The sequence below is a fragment of the Megachile rotundata genome, chromosome 2, assembly GCF_050947335.1.
Source record: "Megachile rotundata isolate GNS110a chromosome 2, iyMegRotu1, whole genome shotgun sequence".
Classification (NCBI taxonomy): Eukaryota; Metazoa; Arthropoda; class Insecta; order Hymenoptera; family Megachilidae; genus Megachile; species Megachile rotundata.
In genome coordinates this window covers 19,542,292-19,554,070 of record NC_134984.1, presented here as the reverse complement: position 1 = coordinate 19,554,070, position 11,779 = coordinate 19,542,292, and the positions used below count along the sequence as shown (strand labels likewise).

Below are 11,779 nucleotides of genomic sequence, written 5' to 3'. Positions count from 1 at the left end.
AGTTCCAGAATCCGCCACTAGAGGGCACAGCATGTACGAAGGAATAACCGCCGCTGCTAACGTCGCAGTGTTCGAATGGCGCGTAACGTACTCGTGAGTTTTGCAAATCAGTGTGATTATAAAAGTAATTTGTCGAGTAATAATTTATATTATCGCGTGATATGTAGTGCGTTTTGTAGTCATAAAAGTGTACAATTACGGAGTGTGTTCGCGTTGAGAACAGTGTTCGTGTTCAAGACGAAAATTGTGGATTAATATTCTTCAACTACGGTCGCACGAATGACAGCGCTGAGACGCAATTCCATTTGGATTATCAGCAGTTTTCTACTTGATCATCGGTTTTCGTAAAGGTTTGTGCAGAATTTTAACTACAGAGGATATTATCAATCGTATTTTGTTCCTTTAATAAGTGACACTGTACTTGATTGCAGATTAATATTCTCCAACTACAGTCGCACGAATGAGAACGCTGAGACGCAATTCTACTTCGATCATCAGCAGTTTTCTACTTGATCATCGGTCTTCGTAAAGGTTTGTGCAACATTTTAACTACAGAGGATATTGTCAATCGTATTTTGATCTTGTAACGAGTGGCACTGTACTTCATAATACAATACACGATACCGCGTACAGAGTGTTGCTTCGCGTGACCGTACAAGTATCGATTGAACGCATTCGGAATACGACAGTCACATTTTATAGCATTATGTTATTACAGTGCCATTCGAATATATAACGTATAGTACTTAAGATCGGATCTTCCGTGACCTAGTATTCGTGTGTTTATCTGACGTATCAAAAATATTGGGGTTTCGTACCGCAGCTGTTATTTCCCGCGAAATTCGCGACACGGCGTCGCGTCGTTTAAACGCGGTTCCGCGTCTCCGTAGCTTTATTACGGTAATCCCATGGCGTCGATAAGCCCATTACCGCGTGTCTCAACCGATGCCTGGCTAATGTATGCACCGTAACGTAATAAAAATCGACTTACACGGAGGTAGAAGCTTGTCCTTTTGCCACGTAAGCGTGTAACCAGCCGCTTTCTATCGGGCGGCACGCTTTTAGGTGTCGCTAAAAGTTTAATCAAAGTCAGATTAGCCGGGTCCACGACGGGGGAAGGGGACCCTGGCGTTTTATTAAACGGGACTTGATTAGGGGTTGCCGGGATCCTTTCAGAGTTTGTTTTCGACTGGTTTTCCGCGCAGCCGCTTTCATTACCTGCCTGTTTCTCGCGTAATTGACGCGGTCGTTTAGGGAGCGACAAAAATCTGCCCACTCTGTATACCGTGTTAATACGCGTTTCTGTAAGCCGGGAAATTACGGATTATTCCTTTTAATCCTCCAGTATAATCGTTCGAACGTATTTTTTAAGAGATGCAAATTGAGATATGTCACTTTTCATATGTCGTAGTAATTGAGATAATATTGAAAGACTTATCGGTGCGAATCAATGATATAGTAGTACAAAGTGGATTAATTTTTAAGGCTTGCCAGACTGGTAAGCGTGATAACGGTCGCTTAAAGACCGAGCGATTATGGGGTAACTCGACATGAAACACGTTTAAGTATCTATCTACCGGATGGTCGAAAGTGATTCCAGTTTCCTGGTAATCCCTGTAATCCCGGGAGTATTCCAACTTACCCTAAGGGAATGTTTGCTGGTCTGCTCTCCTTGGTGTGATAATCGATTTTGGTCTTTTTTAGGGTGCAATGATCCTTTCATAGCAACTTTTGCTACTTATATACTTATATCGTTTATATTGCAATACGAGTATAATACGTTAATCTCTAAGAATTATAGGTATAATAGGTATCGTACGTATATGTATATGTATATGTATGTGTACATGTACATGTACATGTACATGCATATGTATCTGTATATGTATGTGTATATGTATGTGTCTGTATATGTATGTATATGTATGTACATGTATACGTATATATGCATATGATATGTTATATTTGGATGTTCAACTATATTAAATCACACGTTGTCATAACAATTATTATTTTAAGCGACCGAATTTCATAAGCATCCAATTATAAAACGTAGAGTTTTCTATGAGACTTAATTATAACCTTCATTCTTGCCACCACGTAACATATCGATTAAGTGTAGCTCGCGATATTAATTCTTTCCGTACGATGGGACTGATCAAAAAAGGGGATGAAAGAAAAGTGTGAGGAGAGGGGTATTCAGAAAAGAGACGAATGTCACCAGGGGTTCGTCGTAACCGCGCGCAATAACAACCCTCGGGAAACCGTGGGGGCAAAGGTTGACGCAGTGCCGCCAGTGTTTACGTCGAAGGGACCTAGCTCGACTCCGCCCTCTGCCACCCTCTTCGTCTCTGGCTTAACGCTAATGAATCTGATTTGCATCTGATCCCGACCGATCTTCGATCCTCCCTCGATCGACCCACGATTATTTAGGGACGTGCGTCGTACGGTCCCGTGATTAATTACGAATATCTGTTACGGACTCGCCTCGTTTTACGCCTCGTGATTTTGATATTTTTCTGCTTTGTCCAGTGGAAGCAAATTTAATTCCCTGTCTCTTTGTCATCGTTTACGAAAACACCGCGAATAGCGTAGGATTATGTGTGAAACAATGGGTCAATGGTCCTTCGAGGTTATTTGACGGTTTACAAACGACAGCGTTTTGTACGAATTTGTCTAGTGCGACAGAGTTCAAAGAGAAACGAGAAAATCTCGTAGCCGTGAATTCGATAAATCTTGAGCCATCGAACGAACTCATTTATCGCGCGAGGCGAAATGAAACACAGCATCGATTCGGCTTGTCCGGGGTCGTTTAAAGAAACGCCGGAGCTCGTTCGGTGTTGAATTACGAGGGAATAATTAGAGAAAAGTAAACCAAGCGTCGATTTATGGTCGTGTATCGGATTCCTCTATTCCCGTGGAAGATTTACGTAGAAAGATCAACGAGGATCCTGCGGGATTCGTTACCTCTTTTCCTCGGCAGGTTCGTGTTTAATGGGCGGGGTGCCCTGCGGATACTTTCACGCTGCCCCGCCTCCAATGCTATCGCGTTATTGCTCGGACACGAAAACTTATCGTTCCCTTTTTCTCCTGTTTTCCTCGGTTAAAAGGACCACAAGATACGGCTGTATTTTCAACGTTCCCAACTTTTTTCCCCTCTGCCGGGACGTAGCGAACTGGCAATTACGCGAGATAACGTTTGCTGTTTCTAGACGATTAACGACGTTGTTTAGCCGTTTCTTCGGGATCGCAAAGAAACTTCTAGCTGGGGCAATTAAGCGATTCGAGTCGTTGTTTATCGTCACCGGGCCGTCGTATCTTCTTATATACGGAAGCTTTAACGCTTCGAGTGCCCATATGGGGGTGACTTACGAACTACCACGTGGATCTGTCACCTGTTATAACGGGAGCGGTCTTACTCAGCTGGTTACTGCTCTGCGGATTGTATATCTCTGATAGATCAGCAAGGTACAGATAAATTCAATACAGAGATCTCACATATCTGTGGACGAATGTAGAAAATTTTTATGGTCTCGTTTTCTATTTTGTAAATTAGGAAGTAAGACTGTACTTCAGAGATTGCGACATGTAATAACATTTGTTCAAATACCTCGATAATAACCTCTGAAGTAGTGAATAAATTGTTATAAAAATTATGTGGAAAGATTTTGTTGAGATTCAGATCTATTTATTTATTAATGAACATCTACCGTATGTTAATGTACATCTACCATTAATGTACATCCACCGTAATCTCTAAACCTAGGTCGAAATTGCAAAAGAAAACTAACAGCAAAGAACCTCTAGGTGTTCGATCATTCGCAATTTAATTAAAAACGAAGGTTTCTGTTCACCCTTCTCACCCTGTTCATTTATCGTTCACCCCGGGTCATACTTTCGATATTAACGGGACCGCAGGGTTCGGCAGCACGTGCTGCTTAGGTAACCACTCGAATCATAACGCCATGAAATAATGATTTAACGTTTGATTAAATTTTAACGCGCACAGGGCGTTTTCCTCTTTCTTTCTTTACCCCGTTTAACAAGTTCGAGGGTAAACTTGGAAATTCGGGAGTCGAAAAGGGGGATTCCAAGCAAATATTTGGCCCGGTTACGAGCTGGTTAATCCAATACGATCGAACAAACACGTGCACGTGCTGCTAAATGGTTTCTGTCGTTAAACGATCGTTGCGGGTTTCGACGTATTTACTCGCGGTTTATCGATTTTATTTGTTTAGGACTCGGGGACAATGCGCGGAGTTACGGTTAAAAATCAGAAACGCAGAATCGCTGTGTATAATTCGACGATTTTCGGTACGTGAGAAGGGAAAGGGATTTCGGGAGCACGTGGCAGAGGAGAATGAATTAAAATCGCGCCGGGTCATCGCCGAATATTCCGTACTTAATCACGCCGCTTGACACGCGGGATTACATCGTGCATATAATCGGATAGAATGTCGTATATTAGATTTCGTGGAGATTGAAACTATCCTCGACTAACGATTATTGCGCCTTAACTCGGTCGATGTAACTTTCAAGTATTAGTTAAACCCATCGATATAACTTTTCTTTGTTCTTAAACCCCTTCTTCTGGATTTTGTTGTTCTTCGGTATTAACCCCTTGCACTATGACTTATTTGTCAGGTGCGCCAGTCAGAACTGCCCGATTATAACATTAAAATAGACAAAAATATTGAAATGTAATTTCAATATGTTATTACTCAATTGTTGACTATGCAAATTATAATTGGATTCGAACTCCAAATAGAAGCGTATTAAAAATTTGAGTAAAATTAATCACGGCCGAGGTACGAGTGCGTCACGACTCGTCAAAATAGTGCAAGGGGTTAATCCAAACTAGTCGTGATTAAAACTAATTCTCTGTGCTCTAATTTCTTAGCGTGTTTGTGAAACTTTCCTGTTAGTAAAAATCAGAATTTAACATCGACAGTATCATCGGTGATAAATGAGTTTGTCAACCGGTTACCCGAATAAAACACTAAAAATCTCGTATATTCAACGTGTAACTGCGTTCTGAGGGGTCATAGAAATTTATGGGGTACGGATATATACGATTCCGTGAAATCGGGATTAAGAAACCCGTGGAAGCACGGGTCCCGGTGGATTACGCGTGTTTACCCGGATTTTTCTGGAAGGGGCGCGCGTTCCCATATATATCCCGTGTCTCCTTTCACGCTTATAAATAAGTGGCCGCGACGCGTGTGGACACGGTACCGCGTTTTTCCCCGAAAAACTCGAATTTACCGAGCTCCTATAACGATCAAGTTGTCATGGACGCGATCGTTCGTTTCCAGTTCATAAAGTCCCTTCTCGTACAATAGTGGCTAACTAGGCGTGGTTCGCTCTGAAGAGGGTCACCTGGTATATTATGCGATGTAACTGTGTGTACGTGCGTGTGTAGCCTGTCTCACAGCAACATCCTTTGACAGGTTGATATCCCGGTTACACGAATGTAACGCGTGTCAAGAGCGCCAGTTCTTTCTGTCATGAACCCCTGAAGAAACAGGGCTGCAGCTGATCGCTGATTAGCTTTTCACGCGGTCATTGGTCTTTTAATTGTATCTTTCTGCCAAGGTATACAATAGTAAACAAAGCAATTGGTACAAAAGAGAAAATTTTCTCAATGCTCTTTCATTGCTTAAACATCTTTAATGTAAAAATTTCTGGGTCCGAAATCTATTTCTTCGAATGTGTACATGTGACTCAATGTGTACTTGTATTTGTAACTCCATTTCTTAAGAGTTCTTCCTTACGAGGAAGAACTGAATCTTCCTTAATTTATAAACGACAATTTAAGTTCACTAAGATCAGACATTACAGGTTGAATAATCATAGCATACTTATAGGTAAATGAATTAGAAGCCATTGTCTAAAAAATTAACCGAAGAATCAGATATAAAAAGGGGTGATTTAGAGTGTAAATCGTTTGGTGGTCCATAGGGGTCGAATCCGGGTGCCGTTCCGTCTATAGGTCCTCCTACTTTCCCGGTCACGATCCTTATCCTCTCATCTTTGCTATTCCATGCTTCCTGATGCTCGTACGTACACCGACAAAGTGACAAGTTTTATCGGGACCAGGAGATCTCGATAGCAGGGTAACATACGCGTGGGCGTGGTTCCACGACCAAATTATAGTCCTGCGATGGACGCTAGAATGTTAGGATCAGGACCTCTCCGTGTTCTCTCCCCATTCTCTTCATCCCTTCGGACTTTTTACCGAGCATTTCTTTCTCGATGACAGGTATTTCACAAAGGGTTCAGTTTTACTCTTGGGGAAAGTCAGAAATTCTTCAGACCTTTCGGATTCTTTTAGTTTTCATATCCTAAGAAGTATATATTCGATTTTAAAAATATTCATCGGCAATCTGTATAAAGTAAGTGGTATTTAAAAGAAATTTGAAGGTAACTAACTACATGTAAGTGTAATATTGTACTCGCAGGAAAGAAATTTATTAACAAAGCACGCCTCCGCATACTAATATCAAAGATGTAAAAACCAGTTAACCTTGTCGATTCATCTATCATTCATTGTGGCTCCATCGAAAGAAAAGCTGACACTTTTCATCGCCATAAACGCGTCCGTTATAGATCCTGATTGAATTGTCCATGGACCTCTATTCTGTCTACAAATATCTGCAAACGTATTTCGTATTTCTTAATTATTGGAAGTCGACAATTCCTCTCGAGTGAAGTGTCCTGAGTAAAGGAAGTAGGCCCGAACGTGGGATCGTGAAAAGGAGCTAAGAAGGAACCTGTTAAGCAACACCGAGTTTTGGCAAACCTTTCTAAGAAGATTAGTGCCATCGGTATTACCGCGACTCGTTCCATCTTGATTCGACGGCTTGCAGGCGATTTCGTATTATTCGCTTTTGGATTAGCTCGAGCCCGGCAGCCGTGAAAAGCCCTTTCGAGCCAAGTAACCGATCATCCGAGTTTTCTTCTCGGGACTATCCTCGAGATCGTTGTTTGTTGCTTCTGCGGATTAAGCGCAACCCTACAGGGTTCTGGGATACGCGACGACGACTTTGTCGCCCAAAGGATCCTTTCTAGTTTTCCACTAGAATAACCACAGCGACTGTGCGACGTCTCAAATTTTCTGCTGAATTCTACTAATATTTCGCATTGAAAATTTATATAAATATTAGTTTTCCTCTTCTAAGCAAATTCTACAATTTTCCTTCTGATCAATATTTGAGAACTAAGATATTTCAGAGGTTATCTGTGATCCTAAATCTTCCGCAACACGGTATTTATTTTCCTCTTTGTTCGCAATTAAAATTGCGTGGGAACATCGACCCGCGAGTTCAACCTCACTGTCCATAGAAATCGTTGTTTGGTGAAAAACACGATGTCTGGACGGGACCACCCCAAGGTATGCGGTAGCCAGGCTATTCTTGTATCTTCACAGGATCTCTGTGTTTTACAAGCCAGCTGTGTATCGTCCTGCATTGTTGGTCCTTTATGTACCGCGTGCTCAGTTCGCTCGAGTGGTTCGGCTTGACTTCGCGCCGTTTGTTCGAGAGGAACCTTCCTCGTGTACACCGTCAGGATCATCCTGCTCCTTGTCGGCTTAGCTTTCCGGGATTACAAGGATTTCTTTATTTTCTTGCCGCCTCTATCTGTTTCTCACTGTCTGCCCTCTTTCTGGAATTCTCTTTCCGGATGATCGACGTCTTCTGGACCCTCGTTAGCGTCACGAACGGCGTCCGACGCGTTCACTCTTTCAAGGACTTGATCGTATGACTTCCTGCAAGTGGTATCGGTAATTATTGTAGTAGCTAGGGTTGTGGGAGAAGGATTCGGGATTTTGGAACTTTGGAGTTTTTGGAAGGGTGTCATTTTGTGAGTTTGAGATCTTGGTCCTTCGAGACTTTTGGAGCTCTTGAAATTATACTCTTTGAGGTGTTGATACTTTGAGATGCTTGAACCTTTAGATTTTTGAAATCACAAGATGTTCAAAACTTTGAAAATGTAGAAGTGAGAATTTCAGAACATTAGAATGTTAAAACTTGGAGATAGAATGTTAAGATTTAGGAATCTTACAATATAGAACCTTTGAGACGATGAGATTAAAATTTTACACAACTGCTCCACTTCACGTCGAAACGAAATAATCGATATTTGTCCGTAAAGAAATGAAAAGCAATATTTCGTGCATGGGTTTGGTTAACGAGGAGGTCATAAAACTGGCCGCGGTATTTAAATTTGGTGGGTTTGTTTTTTTACGGCGACGCGAGTCAGGTTAACGGGCAATGATTCACAACCGGCATTACCGTCAACGTCGATCCCGTTGCCATTTATATAGCCGGCGAAGAAACGATCGACGAAGAGAGCGTGTGGCAAACGGAGCAGCAGCGTTGGAGCCAGCCAGAGGTAGCCTGAACGAGATAAACGAGAAACGTGCAACAGGCGTGAATGAAACAATGGCGGGCCACGTGTCGACCAATCGGATGAGAGGCAAGAATCCTACCCTGGGTAGACGATCCACTGTTAGGTGGAGCCTCTCGCGGTAGATCCGCGCGATTCCTCGATCGTTCGGCTGGTTAGATCGTCCGAGGGCCCCCAGAGAGGTACCCGGGGTCTTTTTATGGAACCTCGATTCCACTCGGTCGCGACAAGTTTTTTCTTTTACGCCCATTTAACGAAGCCTCGGAAATACGTACGTCGATTCCTCGAGAATGCTTCATCGTTAGAATACCCGTTGTTTCACGTTGCCTACGGTTTGTTTTTGCAAACTTCTTCTCGAAGCCTGGGTAGTATTTTTAGAACTCGGAGATCTAGTTAAGCTCGTCTAGTTAAGATACTTTAATTAGTAAGGGGACAAATATATGTTTTAAAGTAAGTTTAGATCGCTATCTTTTTATTAGCGGAGTAATTAGAACTAATTCAGAATTTCTTTCCATTTCCTGTCAATTATTTGAGTACCTGCTTCAGAGACGTCGGCGCACTACGTCAGTCACGTTATGGTAGAAATAGCCGTGTCTAGTACGACATAACATGGATTGTTAACACGTTGTCACAGTGAAAATAGTCAAGCCACAATCGCAATCACTTGATTTTAATTCCATGTAAGAGTCAACAATTTCTTCCTTCAACTATTCTATCAAACAAGAGTTGATCAGCAGTTAAAACACGTTGACATTAAAAATTAACTTCCTAATCTAACGCTTGTTCAACTTAATCAGTTTCACTATCAGTGTCACACATTGTTGAAATGTTGTGTTATTGTCCAATTAATTGGTCGATTAAGTAGAACGAACAACGTTGAATTTAAGCCAGACACCTCGTTAAATATTAGTTATGTCGAGGCTAGATTCGACGATAACATTAGATAACGCGGAATTGTCCGCAATGCGTATGTACATGGTTTCCATACAAGTTTGGTGTAATTGATCGACATCAAGGGGGTACATCACGGGCAGATGTTCGAACGCACACCCTCACCTCCATCTGTCTCTTTCATAAAGTTCTGTTGTGCGGCACAGGGCCCGCGTTCCTCGCACCTACATACCTGTACCAGTATACGGGGTGATTGTCCGGTTCCATTCACGACTGATAGCGTAATTGAATTTCGTACCGGAGAAGGAAACGTTGACAGGATGAAAAATTGCGCTCGACCCGGAAAGAATCGCTGGATTGACCGTCCGAAGGCGGAGTTCGATCTTTCAGGATAAAATAATTCGTATTACCGTGTCTCTTCCTCTTGTCCTTCCCATTTAAAATAACCGTGTTGAATCATAACGACTTCTCCGATCGTTACAAATTGTTAAAGCTGTTATCAATTATCGATGTAATTAACAAGTGAAATGCAAAATTATTTCGTTCAAGTAACGAGACAATCTGGAGGAAACTCGTTTATTTATGCAAATGAACAGGTGATTATTTCAAGCATCATGCAGATGAGATATTTAATATCGAACCGTTTGTCAAGTATTAATTATTTTTTGAAAAGCTTATCCTATCTAGATAGCAGCTTCAAATTTATGAGACCTTATCTAAGGTGGATTTTTTAGGTTAGGTTAAGGTTATGTCAGGTTGTAGTTAGACTTTAGATCACATTAGACCAGGCGAGGTATGCATAACAATGAAAACTATACACGTATAAGAAAATTGCGTAATTGCAATCTTTCTATTGCAATCGGTAGACGAATTCAGAAGAACGATGTTCGGTGTTTCTCGTGGCATCACCCGTTACATTCGCGTAAGTTCGGTACAGCGTCTCGTACAGTCGGAGAAAGGGTGGATATGCCTAATAGGCAGCTTTATACAAGAGATTCAGGTTCGCTATGGGAGGCGTGCCGCGAAAATTGCGTCATTTTTCACGCTCGCGAGCGCTCCCTTGGGCCGATTCAAAAATTCGCGCGCCACCTTTGGCCAAGTAGCGAGAGAAGGAGAGACGCAGCGCGCGAACGAGTACGCACACCGTGAGACGGAGATGCTACGGTAGGGAGGATGTGTGTCTTGCTGCGCCCGATAAGATCGCGAGTTTATTAATTAAGCTCTGCCGTCGGACGAGCCTTTTGAATTCCGTTGTAAACACGCATCGGGCCACCACTCCGACTTGTCGGATATTACGCGTGGCCGTACTGGGGGACTCTAATTCGATGATCCGCAGGCAAAATATTTACGGTGTTCCGGGACGAATTCCTCGTACTTTTATCGCTTCACATTCTAAACCAAAAAGTTCATTCTTATACAACTCGCGAAAGGCAGAAAATTCCTACGCTCATCTAATCGAACATTCTGAAACAAAAGTACATCCGTGAATCTTAAACCTGCGCCGAAAGTGGCATCCCCGAAGACCCGAAAGGGAGTGGAAGACTGGGCGTGGATTGTTAGTAGTACAAAAGGGCATCAGAGATTTCGAAAGCAAGGGTATAAAAGCAAAATATCGCGTCCTGGCAACGGGGCCCGCGATCATTATGAATTTCGTGCGGTTTTTTCGGCGTAATAAATTAGTCAAAGACGCTCATCAATTTTATGACGGGAGTCCATAGAGAACCGATGCCTAAAACATCGTCCGTCCGGCACTGCCAGTTCTGGATAGCCTCGAACGTGATGGATGATTTTTCGTTCCCATATACACATCGGTAGATAGCCTGTCGGACGTATCGTTCTCTACCGGCTATCTCATTTGCGCTCTTAGCTACATACGCGCCACCCACGTGCGTGTAAGCTCGCCAGCGAATGTGTGCGTGAGCGTACGAGTTTTCGCAGGCACTGCAAGCCAGACACATTAGCGGCCGATTCATGAATAATAAGTGGTGCGAACCGTGTGTTTTGATCCTTGTACCAGTTACCCGCGAACGAGATCTTTCCCTTCGTTTTCCATCCATTAACCGTAAGAGCCGTTGAAAGTGCTGTCGGAAAATTATTTTATCGTAACATTGGTTCAGGAGGTGAAACTCGAGCAGTTTATGAAAAACAAATGAGACTGTCGGTAAATAAAAGCATCCCTATGGAGTTTCACCCTCTATCGAAAATCCTCGGGCAGCGTGGAAAGGGAGGACGTGGTTTCGCGGAAGCGATCTTACGTCGGAAAATCTATCCCCGAAAAGTGGCATTCCCGGAAAGTCCGAGGTTAAAACGCTCGAGCGAAATTTGGCCGGGACCCAGAAGAAGGTCTCTCGAGAGCTAACTTCGGGTCCTCGTGGGTCCCTCACCGGCACAATACGTCTCATTATGTTATCCGCGCATCTCTCGACACGGCCATTTATCATTCCTCCGCCCGTATACCGATATATCGATCCTTTCCTTA

At 42.8% G+C, this 11,779-nt stretch overlaps 1 long non-coding RNA gene across 1 annotated transcript in view; it reads left to right on the top strand.

Moving 5' to 3' along the window:
• The first annotated feature begins 48 nt into the window (after positions 1-48).
• The window catches only part of LOC105663593 (uncharacterized), a 139,941-nt gene continuing 128,210 nt past the window's right edge, over positions 49-11,779 (top strand). Inside the window, exons 1-2 of the long non-coding RNA XR_001097029.2 lie at positions 49-350; positions 432-531. This is a non-coding gene — a long non-coding RNA (uncharacterized LOC105663593). The remainder of the gene's footprint in view (positions 351-431; positions 532-11,779) is intronic.